This window comes from Palaemon carinicauda, chromosome 5, assembly GCF_036898095.1.
Source record: "Palaemon carinicauda isolate YSFRI2023 chromosome 5, ASM3689809v2, whole genome shotgun sequence".
Taxonomy (NCBI): domain Eukaryota; kingdom Metazoa; phylum Arthropoda; class Malacostraca; order Decapoda; family Palaemonidae; genus Palaemon; species Palaemon carinicauda.
The window spans coordinates 187,776,325-187,787,168 of NC_090729.1; the positions used below are offsets into that span (position 1 = coordinate 187,776,325).

At 33.6% G+C, this 10,844-nt stretch overlaps 1 pseudogene; it reads right to left on the minus strand.

The window, feature by feature from the left end:
* Nucleotides 1-3,290: 3,290 nt before the first annotated feature.
* LOC137641289 (uncharacterized) overlaps nt 3,291-10,844 on the minus strand; it is a 10,260-nt pseudogene continuing 2,706 nt past the window's right edge.

A 10,844-nucleotide genomic window follows, 5' to 3' on the forward strand; every position in this document is an offset into this window, starting at 1 on the left:
CCTTTTTTCACCTGACTGAGGAATTGTCTCTTCACTCTGTAAGAAAAGAAAGCTGAAGAGGAACGGAGAGAAGAAAGCACCTCTTCCCTCCAACTCTGATAGCAGAATGAAGTGGCTTCTAGCAATTTGGGGGTATGAACCACACCACGCCGGCCAAGTAATCATTCATTCCAGAATTCATGAGGTAACTCTTGATTGGCCCACTCATACGCAGCAACGAATGACCTTTTCTATCTCATCTGAGTGATATTTAGTAGATAAAATCAAGCTGTAAAGTTTTAACTCATCTGAAAGAAATGCAAATCTACTTTGTAAAATCAAGCTTAGACATTTTTAGATAGAGGATATAGATTAAGTCAAGTTGTTTGTATAAAAATCTCAAACTATCGTTTACTGTCTGACGATTTTCCAAAATAGTAATGTAGTAAGTATAGACCTCTTACATAATAATTAAAATACAAATTTTTTTGTGTTTAAATGATAAACACAATAAACACAATTTATAAAAAAATTAAAATAATATTGAGCATTCAAAGGGACGATCTCCCTTCCTCTTCAGAAAACAAATGTTTCCTGAAAAGATCCTAAGTGTACCCTCAAGCAAGAGTACTCTACCAGTTTTGAATGATTATGACCCATTTCTTGAATTCATTATATAATCTGTACATTTATATCTCTTCACTTCTTATCTATTTGGCTTTTGACTTTCTTTCAACCGACCCAGTCTATGTTTCAGTAATTACTACTCAAAACACACATTTTATATATATGTATATATATATATATATATATATGTATGTATGTATGTATATATATATACATATATATATATATATATATGATATATATATTATATATATATATATATATATATATATATATGTATATATATATATATAGTATATATATATATATATATATATATATATATATAATATATATATATATATATATATATGTATATATATTATATATATACATATATATATATATATATATATATATATATATATATATATATATATATATGTATACATATTATATATATACATATATATATATATATATATATATATATATATCTACAACTAACACTTCCAACTATTCTCTTCGAAGGCTATGTCGTTTATGACGTCACATTCATATCGCGCAGCAGAAGAACGAAAGGAATTATTCACAACATGACTGACGTCTGGATTCCCGAAACCTTCCCAGACACCAAATACAATTTTCCCAGTCTCTGGATGACTGACACTAGTGATGTCAGGACTCCACTGGTGTGCATTCGGTGACAGACGGTGTTTCTAAAGTTTACCAAGATTTGATAAACAATGCATTTCGTGTGTCCTATGCTGAGAGATTTCTTGGAGATTGAACGACGTGTAAAGCGGGCGGTCTTGAAGACTCTTGTTTAACTAGCTGATATACAGATTGAAGTTATATCAAACCGTCTAATCCAAGCCAGAATGACAAGGAAAAGGTTGTCGATGATGAAAAAGAAAGATAAGAGAAAAACACATCCTTTTTCATCTGAATGGACAATTGTCTCTTCACTCTGTAAAAAGAAAAAGCTTTAGACAGATGAAAAAGAAAGTAAGATAAGAAAAAGCACATGTATGGAGAAGGATAAATGAAACAAAAGATAATTCACGTCTTGAAAAGAAATTAGAATATGGTAAAAGAATGAATTATAATTAAAGTACTAAGCGAGTTCCAACTACAGTAGATGACAACAGATGGATATAACGAGTGGTTACTTTTTAAGTAAAGTATAAGAATAGTATGATATAGCTATTATATTTTTCACTAGGTGTGAGATGATGAAATTAATATTATAAGATTTATGAAAAGTATTCATTGTAAACTTATTGCTGTATGAAAAAAGCCTTATATAGAAACGATGCTCTTAGATAGAGACTCTCTCCAGTTATTATTATTATTATTATTATTATTATTATTATTATTATTATTATTATTATTATTATTATTATTATTATTAAGTAGAAGGTTTCACTACAAGTTCTCTCTCTCTCTCTCTCTCTCTCTCTCTCTCTCTCTCTCTCTCTCTCTCTCTCTCTCTCTCTCTCTCTCTCTCTTATTATTATTATTATTATTATTATTATTATTATTATTATTATTATTAAGTAGAAGGTTTCACTACAAGTTCTCTCTCTCTCTCTCTCTCTCTCTCTCTCCTCTCTCTCTCTCTCTCTCTCTCTCTCTCTCTCTCTCTCATTATTATTATTATTATTATTATTATTATTAAGTAGAAGGTTTCACTACAAGTTCTCTCTCTCTCTCTCTCTCTCTCTCTCTCTCTCTCTCTCTCTCTCTCTCTCTCTCTCTCTCAGAGAGCACCAGAATGACTTAAATATTATTTAGATTTTCGTCTGTATAGTAAAGTTATGAAATATTCCAATCATAAACCCTTATACTGATGTGTGATAAGATAGGAAGTTTAAGAAAAACCAAAACTCAAGTCAAAAGTCACTCATAAATTATAAGTTTTTTCTCAAATCCAATAGCATTAAAAAGGTTGATTTTGTAGTACCCTACGCTTACATATATTACAAAGCAATTGCTAAAACAAACATATAATTCTAAAGTCGTCCTGCTATAATAGTGCTATTAACAGCACCAGTAAAGTCATTCCTTTCTGGGAGATTATTTATTGCCATATTTATAAAAAAAAAAGGTCTTCTATAAGGTACATTGTAAACCACACTATAAATCTTGATACGTCTCTCCTTTTTCTTTCCAACTACAAATCATCATCATCATAATCATAATCATCGTCATCATTTCCTCCAACGCCTATTGACTCAAAGGGCCTCAGTTAGATTCCGCCAGTCGTCTCTATCTTGAGCTTTTAAATCAATGCTTCTTCATTCACTACCTACGCTTCATAGTCCTCAGCTATGTAGTCCTGGGTCTTCCAACTCTCATAGTGCCTTGTGGAGCCCAGTTGAAAGTTTGGTGAACTAATCTCCCTTGTGGTGTGCAAAGAGCATGCCCAAAACATCATCTACCCTTCACCATGGTCTCATCTACATAGAGAGGTCCGTATTATTTTCTTTAAATTTTGTTTAATATTCTCTATTCTTGTAATTTTGTACCATTTTAAGTTCATTTTTATGTGTATCCTAGTCAGGGAGAAAATTTTCAATGAAACATCTCATATAACAAAATCCATTTTCTAATTCATTCTTCTTCTTAGATATCAAAATATAAGCATTAAGTTTTACATGAAAAAAAAACTTAGAAAAAATAAAACAAATTTAAATGCTTGATTCTCTTTATTAAGAAAATGTTCAACAGCAATCAGTTATGAATTTGCTCCTTCCCCATAAAAACATATGAGGAATCGATTCTGTTTTTATACACCCACATTGCATGACAATCCTAAAAGTTTACAATTTTTGATTGGGCTGAGCCCTCATTGCATTTCATGAAATAGCCACCAGCCTATGTAGTTCAATTTTCATATCTGCACACATTCTCTTCTTTCACAATATACTTAAATTATCAATCTAGACTTGATCTAAGAGTTGTAAAACATTTCAGAATGCCTCGATTTTTTGTTATCAAAATATAATAACTAATCTAAAAGTTATAAAGGAGCAAAGAAATTTAGTTTTTACGCAGGTTTAGGGCCTCGGGGCTTCCAGCAAGAATAACTGCAATGCTCTTGACATCTCCAACCAATGCTGCTGTTCCTGATTGCTGGGCAAAACTGGAAGACTGCTGGTTGCTGCTAAAGCTGCTGGAAGATTGCTGGCTGCTGCTAAAGTTGTTTGAAGATGAAGCAGAGCTTGAAGTTGCTCCACTGCCACTATTTTGGCTTAATAAGGCAGATAACTCTGAGACTCCAGTCGAGGAGGATCCAGCACTGATTCCAGCTGAAGAAGATTGACTAGCTCCGGATGCTCCACTGATCACTCCTACTGCAGAAGTCTGTGTGAACTGGCTTGCTCCAGATGTTGCAGACTGGCTAGAACTACTAGATGCAGAACTGGAACTAAGACTAACAGATCCAGATTGGCTTGATCCGGTGATTCTAGAGCTATCGACCGTATTCACATCAATCAACGTTGGCCTCACCAGTATTTGAGCAACAGTTGTAAGTTGGTCGATTTGGTTATCAACAGCTGATCCAGACTGGCTAACACTGCTTAAAGAAGCACTTTGGCTTGAACCAGTTGATCCAGATTCACTTACCAGACTTTGACTTCCTGAATTTACTTGGCTGAACTCGCTTGATACTTCCTGGGAGAAGCCAGTTGCACCTGACTGACTGAGAGAGCTAGATAGTTCTGAGTTATCCAAAACAATGACTCCAAGATTTTCCACTTGGGATGTAGCTGCAAGACCTGTGGATCCCTGGAACGAAGCGCTGCTGCTACCTTGGCTTTGTTGATTACTTGTGACTTCCTGAGAGAAAGTTTGTTGAGAAGTTTGAGATTGCTGATTGTTGAAGTTTTGTTGAGAGGCAGTGTTTCCCTGGCTGGTCACTGTTTGCTGGGCAGTGCTGATTTGCTCGTCCTGGCTGTTTGTATAGAAGTTAGCCACGTCAGGGCCAGCTTCTTCACTTACTGTAGCCTGGTAGCCACTGTCACCATCGACAAAGTAGCGTGTTACACTGTTCAGAAAGAGAGTAAAAGGTTCATTAGTCTCATATCATTTAACAGTGTTACTTATTGTCTACTGTAGTCAGCCCTCGCTCTTCGGGGGTGGGGGGGGGGGGGGGGGGGTTCTGGGGGGTACGTAACAGACAGAGCCGACAATTGAGAATCCGCAAATGCCTGGTGCTCTAGGGTGGCTCGACTCATAACCTACCAAAGAGACTTTTTTATTCTTAATCTATAAATAGCTAACAAAATATTTATTTTCTCTCACATACTCATAATTAGACATAAAACTTAATGAATCTTGATATTAATCAAAGAAGTCCCCTAGAGGATAATCTCAAGCGAAGGTGTGTATGAATATGAACAAAAGTGTACACCAACCATATATTCTGTAAATGTGTATCCATTATCCTTCATGACATGCCCACATCTTTGCATAAGCACACTGATCTAAAGACAATTCTACGTCGATAAATTCCTCAACCATCTTTCTTTTCTCTTGAACAAATATGATTTATTATCGTCATTATTATTACTAGTTGCTACAACCCTAGTTGGAAAAGCAGCCTGTTATAATCCCACGGGCCCCAACAGGGAAAATAGCCCAGTGAGGAAAGGAAACAGGGGAAATTAAAATATTTTAAAAACAGTAACATGAAAATAAATATCTCCTATACAAACTATAGAAAAAACTAACAAAACAAGAGGAAGAGAAACTAGATAGAATAGCGTGCCCGAGTGTACCCTCAAGCAAGAGATTTTCCTACTATGTGGCTTTTTGGTCCAATCCTACAGTAAGTTGACACGCCCGAGTGTACCCTCAAGCAAGAGATTTCCCTACGTTGTGGCTTTTTGGTCCAATCCTACAGTAAGTTGACACGCCCGAGTGTACCCTCAAGCAAGAGATTTTCTACGTTGTGGCTTTTTGGTCCAATCCTACAGTAAGTTGACACGCCCGAGTGTACCCTCAAGCAAGAGATTTCCCTACGTTGTGGCTTTTTGGTCCAATCCTACAGTAAGTTGACACGCCCGAGTGTACCCTCAAGCAAGAGATTTCCCTACGTTGTGGCTTTTTGGTCCAATCCTACAGTAAGTTGACACGCCCGAGTGTACCCTCAAGCAAGAGATTTCCCTACGTTGTGGCTTTTTTGGTCCAATCCTACAGTAAGTTGACACGCCCGAGTGTACCCTCAAGCAAGAGATTTTCCTACGTTGTGGCTTTTTGGTCCAATCCTACAGTAAGTTGACACGCCCCGAGTGTACCCTCAAGCAAGAGATTCCCTACGTGTGGCTTTTTGATCCAACCCTACAGTAAGTTGACACGCCCGAGTGTACCCTCAAGCAAGAGATTTCCCTACGTTGTGGCTTTTTGGTCCAACCCTACAGTAAGTTGACACGCCCGAGTGTACCCTCAAGCAAGAGATTTTCCTACGTTGTGGCTTTTTGGTCCAATCCTACAGTAAGTTGACACGATAGAAAGCGGGGTGAACCCCCTTGCTACTTACATGTAAAGTCCATTAGGCTGCAGCCAGCGGTATTCGCCTTCTGTTCTCCCGTCGATGCTGCTTACTACTTTGTGAGCTTTGATGTCACCGTATTCCCACGCCGTTTACACCGTATGCGTAGTCGTAGGGCATTGGCTGGATAGGGGTGTAAGGCAGATTATTTGGTAAGGATATATATATATATATATATATATATTATATATATATATACATATATATATATATATATATATATATATATATATATATGTGTGTGTGTGTGTGTGTGTGTGTGTATTCATATGAATGTACATACGCATATAGTATACATTATACTGTATATATATATATATATATATATATATATATATATATGTGTGTGTATATATATATATATATATATATATATATATATATATATATATATATATATATATATATATATATATATATATACATTTTATATCTATGTATATATCATATATTAGTATATATATATATATATATATATATATATATATATATATATATATAATAACTTTATATCAATACTTACATATATATACTTTATATAATTTATATTAAATATATAAATCAATATCTATCTATCGATCTATCTATCTATCTATCTATATATATATATATATATATATATATATATATATAAATATATATATACATATATACATATATATGTATATATAGAGTATATGTTTGTATATGTCTACATAAACACTTGTTTTATTTCTAATATTTCCCATCTGGCAATTCAATAGAGATATTTGACATAACTTTCCAACAATATTATTCTCACGGCTCAATTGGCTAAATACCATTATGACATCTGCTAAGGGATATCAGTTATTCATACCACAGAAACCTGCAACTGATCATTTGGGGTCTGGTGCAAGCGGCAATCGATCAATTATACTCACGATCTACTATACTCCATTTTTTTTACTGAGGAGAATTTGCACTGACTCGCAGGGATGTCCTTTTAGCTCGGAAAAGTTTCCTGCTAGCTGATTGGTTGGGCAAAATAATTCTAACCAATCAGATAGTAGGAAAGTTTTCCTAGCTAAAAGGGCCGCGCTGCGAGTCAGTGCATATGCACCTTATTAAAAACATTTGAGTATAGGATAATACTTACCATGTCAGCCGGGCGGGCCAATGCCGTTCCAACCAAGGCGAGAATGATAAACCACATCTGGGAAATTGTACAAATAAATAAATAAATAGACAGATAAACAAATAAGTAAATAAATGAAAAGATAAGTTTATGAATAAGTAGATAAGGGAATTTATAAATAAATAAGTGAATTGATAGATGAACATATTAGTAAGATAAGGTGAGGTTAGTTAAAGTAAAGTAAGAAGGAATATGAGACCAGAAAGCAAATGAGAAAAAGGAATTTCAAATGTTCGGGTTTAAGTGTAATTGCCAAAAAAAAAAAAAAAAAAATAAATAAATAAAATGTTATTTATTGGTAACTTGTATTGACTAAAAAAGTGAAAAATTAAGTTTTTTTTGAATATATGGATAAAAATTCATATGAAAAAAAAAAATTATATGAAAAACCTAAAATAAAATTTCATTTATTGGTAACTTGTATTGACTAAAAAAGTGATTTTTTTTATGGATATGTCGATAAAAATTCATATAAATAATAATTATATGAAAAACCTAAATAAAATTCCGATCTTTGTAAAACTAAATAATGAACAAGATAGCTGAGAGCGATGTTTTGTCTAACTTTAGCACCTTTGATATAGCTTTGTGTGTGTGTGTGTGTGTGTGTGTGTGTGTGTGTATGTGTATGTGTGTATCGAATAAGTGGATACCTTTCATAAACTGTGGTAGTAAAATTCTACTGAGTTATTTCAATACGGTCTATAACTCTCCAGGAGCATTACGGAACAAAACTTCACGTAAATCAATTAATGTAATTCATAATAATAATAATAATAATAATAATAATAATAATAATAATAATAATAATAATAATAACATATGTTTATTTATAATAAAGATGGAAAAAAAGTTGATCAAACTAAATACTAAAATGGGAAATTATTAAGCTCTAATCACTGTTCACAGGGGAAGGTTTGTTAGCGAGAGAGAGAGAGAGAGGAGAGAGAGAGAGAGAGGAGAGAGAGAGAGAGAGAGAGAGAGAGAGAGTTGCTTACCGTTGTTTATTCTAAGCGTGAATGATCTGGAATAGCAACACCCTCCTTTATTTATACCCAGACGCAACAATGGATACCCAGGGGTACCCTATGGTACCCACTGGTACCCTATGGTACCCAACCCCTACTATGCACACCAAGGTGAGACTCCATACCTTTAGAAAATCAAACATTCCAGCATTTTCTCTTTAGAAGATTAATAGATAGTAATTCTTGTACGTGTAACGTATGCCATTATAGTTGCTTATTCATGTTAGAATTAGATTAGAGACAAGTTGACAGTAAAATGGGGCACTGGACTGTGGGGCTCGTACCCTATAGTACCCATCCCTAACCATGCCCACCAAGGTGAGAATCCATACCTTTAGAAAATCAAACATTTCCAGCCTTTTCTCTTTAGATAATAAATACATAGTAACTCTTATACGTACAACGTATACCATTTTAGTTGCTTATTCATGAGTTGAATTACAGAGAGAAGGTGGGAGTGAAATGGGGCACTGGGCTGAGTAGGGTAAGTTGGTTGGGGGTGGTGGGGGAGTGGTATTCATACGCAAACATCTTCTTTAGATTGTGTCCTTGAAGATGAGATAAATGCAGTTTCAGATTTCGAGGGAAAGGATTGGGATACGATTCTAAAAGTGAATAGGACAAATGAAACTGACGAGAGAAAAATAAGAATAACATGAAATGATAGAGAGAAATTGGTCTTTTGTACGGTGCAAAATATAAACATTTAGTCAACGGGTCATGAGGAGGTTCTTTGTTTTATGATGAAATTTGTGTATTATTATTATTATTATTATTATTATTATTATTATTATTATTAATATCATCATTATCATTACATTTATTATTATTATTGTTATTATTATTATCATTATTATTATTATTAATATTATTATTATTATTATTATTATTATTATTATTATTACTTGCTAAGCTACAACCCTAGTTGGAAAATCAGAAGGATGTTATAGGCCCAGGGGCTCCAACAGGGAAAATAGCCCAGCGAGGAAAGAAAAGAAGGAAAAACATAATATTTTAAAAACAGTAACAACATTAAAATATATATTTCCTATATAAACTAAAACTTTAACAAAACAAGAGGAAGATAAATAAGATAGAATAGTGTCACCCAGTGCACCCTCAAGCAAAAGAACTCTAATCTAATAAAAACATCACTGTAACACCAGTTTTGAATGATGGTATGGATGTGCAAAGTTGAGAACTGCCTTTGATAAAAACAATTTTGTAAAGAAAAACACACGGTAACACAGTTTTAAATGATGGTATGGGTATGTCAGTTTAAAAAACTGCCTTTGATAAAACGATTTTGTAAAGAAAAGCATCACTGTAACACCAGTTTTTAAATGATGGTATGGGTATGTCAGGTTGAAAACTGACTTTCATAAACCCGATTTTGTAAAGAAAAGCATCACTGTAACACCAGTTTCAAGTAATGGTATAGGTGTGTCACGTTAAAAACTGCCTTGATATAACGATTTTGTAAAGAAAAGCATCACTGTAACACCAGTTTTAAGAGATGGTATGTGTGTGTCAAGTTGAAAACTGACTTTCATAAACCGATTTTGTAAAGAAAAGCATCACTGTAACACCAGTTTCAAGTAATGGTCTGGGTGTGTCTGGTTAAATACTGCCTTTGATAAAACTATTTTATCTAGTACAGGTTGTAGCACCAGTTTAGAACCAAGATCTGAATATTATACATTGAAAGCTGCTATTAGTAAGGCATTCTTAACCGAGCCCTTGCTTGAGGGTACACTCAGGCACACTATTATTATTATTATTATTACTATCCAAGCTACAACCCTAATTGGAAAAGCAAGATGCTATAAGCCCAGGGGCTCCAATAGGGAAAAATAGCCCAGCGAGGAAATGAAATAAGGAAATAAATAACTGAAGAGAACAAATTAACAATAAATCATTCGAAAAAAAAGTAATGTCCAAAGAGATATGTCATATATAAACTATTAACAACGTCAAAAACAAATATGTCATAAATAAACTATAAAAAGACTCATGTCCGCCTGGTCAACAAAAAAGCATTTGCTCCAACTTTGAACTTTTGAAGTTCTACTGATTCAACAACCCGATTAGGAAGATCATTCTATCTATTTTCTTATTTCCTTTTATTACTGCTCTGCTTTCCCTGTTGGAGCCCTTGGGCTTATAGTATCCTTCTTTTAATATCAGATTCAGGACGTATGAGATTGAAAACTGACAAAATAAAAACATTCTTGGATGATTTTATTAAGTAGCTATAATTTTCATGATACCTGACATCATTCTAGACTACTAGATGAATATTCAAGGTAGCATTAGCACAAGTTGTTTCAAACATGAATTGCTAAAATATTTATATATGTTTTTTTATCAGTCCCAACAGGATATCCATAATTATTCCTAAAAAAAAAAAAAAAAAAAAAAAAAAAAAAAAAAAAAAAATGAAAATATTTATAATTAGACAAAGAAATTCGGGAAATATTCCTGGCTTATTTCATGAATGAATCAAGATATCCCT